Source organism: Rattus norvegicus, chromosome 6 (assembly GCF_036323735.1).
Source record: "Rattus norvegicus strain BN/NHsdMcwi chromosome 6, GRCr8, whole genome shotgun sequence".
NCBI classification, from domain to species: Eukaryota; Metazoa; Chordata; class Mammalia; order Rodentia; family Muridae; genus Rattus; species Rattus norvegicus.
The window spans coordinates 113,281,708-113,290,128 of NC_086024.1; positions in this window are offsets into that span (position 1 = coordinate 113,281,708).

Consider the following 8,421-nt stretch of genomic DNA (forward strand, 5'->3'; position numbering starts at 1 on the left):
GGATAATTACAAGGCTTTGAAAACAGCGCTGAAGTGTGGGACTGGTGGGTGGGGGTGGGGATGCTTAGGTCCCACCTGCTTGTAGGAGACAGTCTCCCACAAGCTCCCTCTCTCTCTTAGGTACCTAACAAAACTGTTGCAATGGTGCCCACCAGGCACTTGGTGGCATTGTGTTTAAATTCCAGACTCTCAATACCAAATAACACAGTGAAATCAACTTTCCTGTGCTCCATGTGGGACACCTGAGCTCAAGTGTCCCTGACCCCCAAGTCCCCTCTGAAATCCCATCAACATTTTATTTTTTGCATGGTCTCAGTCAATGTTTGAAAATCTTGATTTTTAATCTTGATTTTTCTTATCTGCTTCATTTATCTTGTTTGCTGAATGTCTGATTTAGAGTAGTCATCTAATAAATATTTGTCACATAAAAGAGGGCTTGGTTAATAAATAGAAATACATGCAGAGAGAGACACAGGCACATACACAACATACATACACAAAGAAAGACACACATAGAGAAAACACAGACACACACAGAAAGACTGACACATGCATAAACACACAAGGAAAGAGAGACACATACAGACACACATATAACACACACACATATAGATACACACAGGAAGACAGAATCAGACATACACAGAGACATATACACCCACAACATATACACACAGAGAAAGACAGACAGACACACAAGCAGACAGACACACACATGGGATGAGGGAGTGAGGGAGGAAGAGAGAGAGAGAGAGAGAGAGAGAGAGAGAGAGAGAGAGAGAGACAGAGACAGAGACAGAGACAGAGACAGAGACAGAGACAGAGACAGAGAAACAGAGACAGAGAGGATGCTATCTGTTGGTGACTGAGCTTCTCTGCCATGGATGAAGGGCAGGGGCTTCACAGCTGAGGTTAATTGTTGCTGAGCTTCTGATTTTCAGTACAGATATCTAGATTCCTTTTTTATGTGAAATTTCCTGGTTTAAAAATTCTGGCAGCAAATGTACATTAAAAACAACAAGAAGCACAGCCCACAGAGTACAGGCCAAGCCCAGCCCAGCTGCAGGCTGGCGGGAACCCACAGCCAGCAGCCTCTGCCCCCTCTCATCTGCCTTGGAAATGACACAGTGAACACTCGCTCCTTCCGCAGATGCTGCACTTTGGGGATTTTAAACATTTTCTTGCTGATAACTATTTTAATATTCATAGCGTTCAGGAGGGGGGGGAGATTGGATGCCTGTTGTAGAGCCCATCAGAAGCTCCATGAGCGGCAGGGAAGAGGCCAAGAGCTCTTGTTTTTGACCTGTAAGGTCCCATTCCTCTTTCTTTCCTTTAGCTCCCTCTCTGACTCTGGTTTAGGACATACAAAGAGGCTCTGTGCAGTGAGTGGGGAGAAGGAAATCCTATTTGGTGCCTCCCTCAGGTGTGGTGTGCCCCTAGAAGAACTTACCATCAACTTTGTGATGACAGCCTGTTCTGGGTACCCCTTGTTTGGAGTTTCATATGTTGTCACAATAAGCAATGGCATAGACCCATCAGTACACACTAATTCTGATTTAGGCTTTAACAGCTTAGCAAGGGAAGGGGTGTCTTGTTTTGTCTCCAGATCCTATGGCCTAGTGACTTAGTTACTTTTCTACTGCTGGGCTGAGACACTATAATTAAGGCAACTTATAAAGGTAAATGTTCATTGAGACTCAGTCTCACAGGGTTAGAGGTCACGACAGCTGGCAGATCGACATGGCACTAGAGTAGTAGAGAAGAGCTTACATCTCAGTCAGAGAGAGAGAGAGAGAGAGAGAGAGAGAGAGAGAGAGAGAGAGAGAGAGAGAGAGATTGAGAATGGTGCTAGATTTTAAACTCAATGTCCATCCCCAGTGACCCAACTCCTCTAATAAGGTCATATCTTCTAATCCTTCCCAAATACTCCCAACCAACTAGAAACCAAGTATTCAGATAGAAAAGCCTATGGTGACCATTCTCCTCCAAACAACCACACTCAGGGTCTCCCCTATACCAGACTGGGGCTACCATGAGTGAAGAAACAGGGATGAGTGTCCAATGAGTGAGTGAATGAATGAATCCTTACAGGTGGAGACAGGGAAGACATCTCTATATAATTATTAATCAGGACAAAAACTAAAGCTAAGTTATTTTTGGGGCTTCTGTGTATTTTGAATAGTGTTTCTAACTGTGTAAAGTCAGAGCAATGACTTATATCTGTGAGGGCTTGGAGCATGTCACTTAATGATCATTCACTCATCACAACCCTGGGAAAAGGGGGTCATCATCTCCATTTTGTACACAGGAAACCAAGTCATTGGGATCAAGTAATTGTCCAGGTGGCTTTGGATGTAAGTGCTGGGTTAGGAGTTGTCCCCTTTGTCTGGTTGAGAGCTCCTGGCCTCACCATCATGGATGATCAAAAGGGGGAGATTGTTGGAGGGGCGCTGTACTTCAGTTGTCCCCTCTGCCATGCTCTTATGCTAGAGCTTAGTACCGTGGAAACTTTAGCAGTGAGGCTCAGTGGGAAGTACCTAGCTCATTGAGGCACAGCTCTTATAGGGAATTCTTATGGGATGAGCTATTTTACCATATGAAACTCTTTCTCTTTCTCTCCCCTCCCCCACCGTGATCCAACTCACCATTAGGCATTTTCCAGAGGCCGAATCAATAATGGATGGGGCTGCTAGGTCTTGGATTTTTGGCTTTCCAAATGAAGCTAAATAAACCTCCTCTCTTTATAAAGTCTCCAGCCTCAGGCACTTCATTATAGTAATGGAAAAGAGACTCGCAAGGGGAGGCACTAGAAGTGAAAGGACCTAAAAATGTCAAGAAAGGAAGCTTGTGTGTGTGAACCAAGATGAGACAATGTAACAAAGAGGACCCCTGAAAGAAGAAAGGTAAGGGTTAGCTAAACACAGTTCAGGGAGCCTTCCTCTGCACAGCTATTCCCATGTGAACAGGGTGGAAGCTGACAGACTCAGCTTAGCCTGAAAGCCCTCTATGTACTAGGTAGAAATTTCTCTGGAGCCTGGCGAGACTACAGTTTATAAGCAGGGCTTGACCTTAGCTGCCAGCCAGGCTATGAACCTCTACACTTAACAGATCTGGCTGAGCCCTGGTCCCTGCTGAGATAGGTCAAAGTATTTAAAACTAGACAAGAAACAACAGGATTGATCTTTTTTCCCCCTCAGTGAACTTAATGCTCTGTGAAAGAAGTATATAATTACATGAGGTTATAGATGAGGGGCAAGACCCAGCACTCTTAGTATCTGTGTCCACCCTGGGTGGTCTGAACACTTGCTGCTACAAGTTCACATAGCCCATGTCTTTATTAAGGAGAGGAAGGTGAGGAGGTTGGAGGCACAGTCACTTACTACTTTCTTCTTCTTCTTCTTCTTCTTCTTCTTCTTCTTCTTCTTCTTCTTCTTCTTCTTCTTCTTCTTCTTCTTCTTCTTCTTCTTCTCACCCTCCTCCTCCTCCTCCTCCACCTCCTCCTCCTCTACCTCCTCCTTTTCCTCCTCCTCCTCCACCTCCTCCTTTTCCTCTTCCTCTTGCTTCCTCCTCTCTTTTTCTTTCTCCTTGTCCTTCCTTTCTTTCTCTTTTTCCTTCTTCTTTGCCTATACTTATAGTAAGTACAATGGATAATAATGATTATCAATTTGACAGGATCTAAACACCCTAGAAGATGAGCTTCTGGGCATGTCTATGATGGAGTTTCTAGATTGATTTCATTAAGATAAGAAGATGCACCTAAATGTGGGCAGTACTATTCCCTAGGCTTGGATCCTGGACTGAATAAAAGGGAGAATTGAGCTGAATACCAGCTCAGAATCCATATCTTTCTACTTCCTGTGTGTAGATACATTGTAACCCCACACTCTTTCTGCAAAGGTCTTCCTACTATGGTAGTGTTAATCATTAAGGTGACAGAGTCTAAAATAATCTAGGAGATGGGCTTCTGAGAATGCCTTCATTTGGGGATTGTCTTCATTGTATTAACAGAAACAGGAAGACCTGTCCACTGTGGGTGGCACCATTCCCTGGCTGGGATCCTGGACTATCTAGGTGGAGCAAAGGAGCTGAGCATCATCATCTGTCATCCACTGTTCCTTGATTATGGATGAGACGTGACCTGTTGCTCCCATGTCTTCTTCCCTGCTATGATGGACTTGAACCTTGAACTGTGAAGCCAGAGTAAATTCTCTTTCCATTAAGGTGTTTTTGTTTGAGTATTTTATCATGGCAACAGAAAAATTAAGACACTTGCCATAAGAGACTGTACCCTTGACTTATAAGATAAATTAAGCTATTCCTTCTCTAAGTTTGTTTTGTCACAATAATGAGAGAAGCAACTATAATAGTAAGAAAAACCATCTATGTTAACACATGATGTACATGAATGAAGTGGTATGAGCATCAAAGGCCTGTCAGTCATTGAGTAAGCCAGGCCAGTGAATGTGGGGAGGTGCTTAAAGTGGGATCAGAGTGGCCATTCTCCCTTCTTATTAGCCTTTGTTAGTTTTGTATAAGAAATCACAAGAACAAGACTGTTGAGGGCTTTGGGGAAAGGTACTTCCTGCCTGAGATGTGAAAGTATGAACGGAAAAAGCCAAATTTTCTTCTTTATTCTTTAAAAAATGTTTCGTGTACTATTGTGTGATGGTATAGTGCTTCCACTGTGACAGCTATGGTCTGACTGTGAAGCAGAAGATAATACAGTGGAGGATGGCAGGGGACTGGTGAAGTTACACATCAGTCCCCTGATGGACCTGCTATTCTTACCTTGCATCCACATGCTTCTACCGACGATCTAGGAAGTAATAACCCTTCCTATCATTTAAACCATGGTTGGTCACATTTATATTCACAGTGGCTTGGGGTTACTATTACTATGATGAAACTCCATAACCAAAGCAGCTTATAAAGGAAGGCACATTTAATTGATTGGGACTTACTTACAACTTCAGAGGGTGAGTCTGTGATCATCATGATGGGATCATGGCAGCAGGCAGGCTTGGTGCTGGAGTAGTAGCTGAAATGGTATTCACAGATGCTGACAGAAGGAGGAAGGGAGGGAGGGAGGGAGGGAGGGAGAGAGAGAGAGAGAGAGAGAGAGAGAGAGAGAGAGAGAGAATACTTCCTTCAACAAGGCCATATCCTTCTTAAACAGTTTATCAACTGACAGCCAAACATTCAAATATATGAGCCTATGGGAACCATTTTCCTGCACATAAGGAGGCTATTCTCATTCATATAAGGGGATCATTTTCATTCATATTAGGGGGCCATTCTCATTCATATAACCATACTGAGGCAAACTTTATTGATTTAGAAGCATAAATATAGAGGCTTGATTCCTAGAGTTTAGAACTTATTATTTTAGTATTTATTTTTATTTTACTTATTTTATGTGTATGAGTTTTTTTTTTTTTTTTGACAAGCGTATGCATGCATGGTGCTCATTGGCTCCCCTAGGACAGGAGTTATAGTTTTGAGTTATTATTTGGGTGCTGGGATTCAAACCTGGGTCCTCTGGAAAAGCAGCGATGTTTTTAACCATTGAGTCATTTCTCCAATTCCCTTAGTTTTTAATTTATGCGATGCATGTGTATGGAGCCCAAGTGAGCAGGTACCCCTGGAAGCCAGAGGCATCAGATCCTCCTAGAACTAGAATTAGAGGCAGTTGGGAGCCACCTGGCATGGGTGTTGGGAACTGAACTCAATCAAGACTTTTGCAAAAGAAGAAAGAACCCTTACCTCTTCAGGTAACTGTTTATTTCTGAGTTTAGACTTATGAAAAAAATTTCACTTATGTACCTGTATGTATATGTACATATGCATTTTGCATGTGAATATATATAATTATGTTTATATATACATAAATATGTATCCATCTCTATCTATCTATCTATCTATCTATCTATCTATCTATCTATCTATCTATCTATCTATCTGGATGCTTGTATGCCATGCGTCATGGGTAGCGGTTAGATTTTACCACATGGATTTTGATGTTTGAACTCATATAGTCAACTTTGGTTATAAATGTCTTTATCTCCTGAAGCATCTTGATGGCCTGAGTTTAGACTTTCTCAACTAGCTTCTAAGGGCGTTGTTGTCAACAGACCATGGGTTGACTTGACTTTCTTTAGTGAGAAGGAATCAGAAAATAGAAGGGCTTCTGTTAGTATGGGGCTGATAGTTTGGACTTGGGTACCTTTCCTTTTGTGTGTTTTCATCTACTGACCTCCTTGTTTATTTTCCCTCTTATAAGACTTGCACCCCTGCCCCAAGCTCCTCCATCACATCTCTTGGTCAAGTAGATTGGAAAAGTCACTTGTGGGAAAGTAAACCCCCATAGCCCATCAATAGAGCATTGACTATGACTATGTATCTGTATATGACAAGCGGTAAAAAAGTTTATTTCTTCATGTAAGTTTCATTGTTTTGGGGGGACAGGCTCTCATGTAACCAAGACCAGCCTCGAACACATGATGGAGTCAACATTGGCCTTGAACTCCTAAAGTTTCTGCCTCTACCTCTTGAGTGCTTAAGATTACAGGTACATAATATTGTACCTGGCTTCACACTGTTCTAATTACTGTTGCTTTGAAGTGAGTTTTGAAATAGGAAGGAATAAGTCCTTACTTTTAAAAATTCAAGATTCTATCTATTTTAGATCTCTTATTTCCTTTATACATTTTAAGATCAGTATGTCAATTTCACTAAAAATAAAGAGGCTGGAATTTTGATAGAATTTTTATTGAGTTTGTAGATTATGCAGAACAATTTAAGGAGTTTGTTGCCTTAGTAAATTTTCAGTCTCCTTATTGATGAACATGGGATGTCTTCCTAGTTTTTAGGTCTTCTTTAATTGATTTCAACTATTTTTGATAGATTTTTAGGGTATTTAATTTTTATAGCTTATTTATCCCTACGTATTTTATTTTTGGATGTCATCATAAATAGACTGTAAATTTTTCATGTTTTGACTGTTTACTACAAATTAGGAGAAATATAATCAATTTTTAAAATTGATTTGGCCTTCTGAGATTTTTCAGAATTTTAGCAATTCATAATGGGATTTTTTTTCTTCTTAGTTCTACTTGTTTCCCATCTCCAAGATTTCTGAACTAACTCTTATCCCTTCATTTTAAGGATAAGTAGGCAGTGTGCTCAAAAAGCAAATAATCCCAGGCTCCATTCCCTATTGGCTCACTTTTGTTCTGAGTCTGAGATATGGAACAAAATGAGAAACAGGCTCAGGTGACCTCAGGACAAAAGGAAAAGGAGTGAGAAGAGAGGGTCTTGGCAGAATAAATGAATAAAGAGAGAAAGCAAGAAAGGGAGGTGAATATATGCCAGTAAAATAAAAAAAAACAGCCGCTAGATGGAGTATGAGCAGAGGATACATCTAGAGATACCACATGAGTAATTCCTATTGCTCATAAACGTTTTTCTTTTATTCCTTGAGATTATAATTGCATCATTTACCCCTTCCCTTTCATAACCCCAACTCTAATCCTAATGCTAACCCTTCCTCCAAGTTCCTCTCCAAACCCCTTTATATACCTTGCTTGGCTGACCTTTCTATATTGGATAAAAAAACTATCCATTTTATATCGGATAACCAATTGCTGTTCTCTTCCTTGAGGAAGACGGTTTCTCCTACATTCCTTAGTTGCCTGTAGCTCTTTGTGTAGGGTTGAGGCCTTTTGAGCTTTGCCCCATCCATGTTAGAGTGTCTCCTGGTATTGTCCTTGTTCATCTCATGCTTGCACAGTCATGTTGGTGAAAGCTTACGGATATGACCTCTGACATTCCTAGGAGACTCAATCTCACACCCAACTCCGTATTCCTCTGCTTCTTAAAATCTTGTCACTCCTTCTTCTGCAATGATCCCTGAGCCTTAGATGTGGGAATTGTACTATAGATGTGTCCTTTGGAACGGTCCATATCTCTGCATTTTGATTAGTTATAGTTTTCGGTAATTATCTCCATCTGTTGCAAAACTTAGTGTCCTTGATGAGGGGTGGGGACTACACTTATTTGTGTGATTAGAATAGAGTTATTGACTCTATTGGTTTAGTAAATTGGTAGCTTTAGGTTCTCCTCTAAGATCCGTGACTTCACCAGCCCTGGGTAGCTGCCTAGGTTTCCAGTATCACTCTTGCTGAGTGAGTCTTTAAAACAACTTGAGATTTGTTGATTACTGCCAAGGTATGAGTGCTACTATTGCAGCCTTCAAGGTTATCATGCCAGGATTGTTACTGTTATGAGAGAACCACCTTGTTGATGTCATTGTGTTTGGGAACTTTCTCCATGAGCCAGGTCAGATACATGATAAACATCTTTAGAAAGTTCTGTCTGTTGTGATAGCTAATTTTTGTTGTTGTTGTTGTTGTTGTTGTTGTT